Genomic DNA, 1,591 nt, shown 5'->3' on the forward strand with positions numbered 1-1,591 from the left:
CATTATCATGTATGCAAAAAAATTTTAAAGAATCCACTAGAATACTATAGGAGCTAGTAAATGAGTTTAGTAAGATTGCAGGATATAAGACCAATATACGAAAATTAACTTTATTTCAACAAAAAAGTAATAAACATCCAAATATAAAATTAAAAATCAGTAACATTTACTTAAATATCAAAATAAAGAAAACATTAGAAATAAATTTAACAAAAAAGGGCAAAACTTATATTTTGAAACTTCAAAAGATTGTTGAAAGATCTATATAATTGGGGAAACATCCTATTTTCATGAGTTGGCGAAATTATCATTGACAAGATGGCAAGAATCCCAGCGAACATTTTGTAAAATTTGGCAAGCTGATTGTAAAAATCACATGGAATTACAATAAACTTAGAACAGACAAAAAAAAAAAAAAAAAAAGGAAAATGAGACCAAATTAGAAGGACTCACCCTTTCTGATTTCAAAAGCTAGTACAGAACAATGGCAATCATGACATCTTGATAATGGCACAAAGAAAGACATGTTCTCAATGGAATATAAATGAAAGTCCAAAAATAAACCCATACATCTGTAGCCAGCTGGTTTTTGACAGGGTAATAAGACTATCTAGTTGGGAGAAAAAAATGCCTTTTTAACAAATGATGCTGGGACAACGGATAGCCATATAGAGAAGAATGAAGTTGAAAAATTATTTCATTCTGCATACAAAAACATACTTGCATGATCACATTTAGGCATGTTTGAACAAATAACTGGGTACTGTGGCCTATCCAAGTTGGCACATAAAACTAGTCATCACACAGACCTTCTATTAAGTATGGAGATGAGAAGACTATAAGGAAGAGAAATAAAAAATAAGAGAGAAATAAGATACAATGAAAATAGGACACAGAAGAAAAGAAGCAGCTTAAAATCAGATCTATAATTACCTCCTTTGTCCTTGGAGATCATCAGGAGGAGAGCAGGGAATGACAAGAGGATGATCATCCCAGGTAAGCTAGGAATTTGGGTTCATGGCCACAGAAGAACAGGACATGATTCCAAAGCACGTAAGCAGAGAATCAAAACTGAGTTCCTTGATTTATGCTGTGGTCTGATAAAGACTATACTACGAACGAAGAGTGTACAAGAAAAAAAAAAAAAAAAAAAGTCTATCCAGTGGCCCAGGGCCAAACACAAAAGCTTAAGGGTTTCACTCCACTGTCAAAGTAAAAAACAGCCCAATGATGACACCATCCTTGCTCCCCGTGCCCCCCAGGGGCTATGGGCGACACCATGGCTGTCCCTGGGCTGGGCCAGTGGGGCCAATGCCCAGGGGCTGAGGGTACGGGGTGCTGGGGGGATCCCAGGCCCGAGGGCAACATCCTTCGAGACCGGTTCAAGAGCTTCCAGAGGAGGAATATGATGGAGCCTCAAGAGAGAGCCAAGTTCAAATGCAAGTACAAGGTGAAGCTGGTGGAGAAGCGGGCGTTCTGTGAGATCCAGTTGTAGCTGCCATCGGATGCTGGAGCCCTGCCCTTCAATAAAAGTCCCTTTTAGCCAATCAGTGAAAAAAAAAAAAAAAAAAAGTAAAAAACAAAACAAAAC

At 37.6% G+C, this 1,591-nt stretch overlaps 1 non-coding gene across 1 annotated transcript; it reads left to right on the plus strand.

The window, feature by feature from the left end:
* Nucleotides 1-1,221: 1,221 nt before the first annotated feature.
* LOC115893380 lies at nt 1,222-1,331 on the plus strand. Its single transcript, XR_004053392.1, has one exon. It is a non-coding gene; the product is annotated as a small nucleolar RNA SNORD23 (small nucleolar RNA).
* Nucleotides 1,332-1,591: the final 260 nt, after the last annotated feature.

The sequence above is a fragment of the Rhinopithecus roxellana genome, chromosome 14, assembly GCF_007565055.1.
Source record: "Rhinopithecus roxellana isolate Shanxi Qingling chromosome 14, ASM756505v1, whole genome shotgun sequence".
Lineage (NCBI taxonomy): Eukaryota > Metazoa > Chordata > Mammalia > Primates > Cercopithecidae > Rhinopithecus > Rhinopithecus roxellana.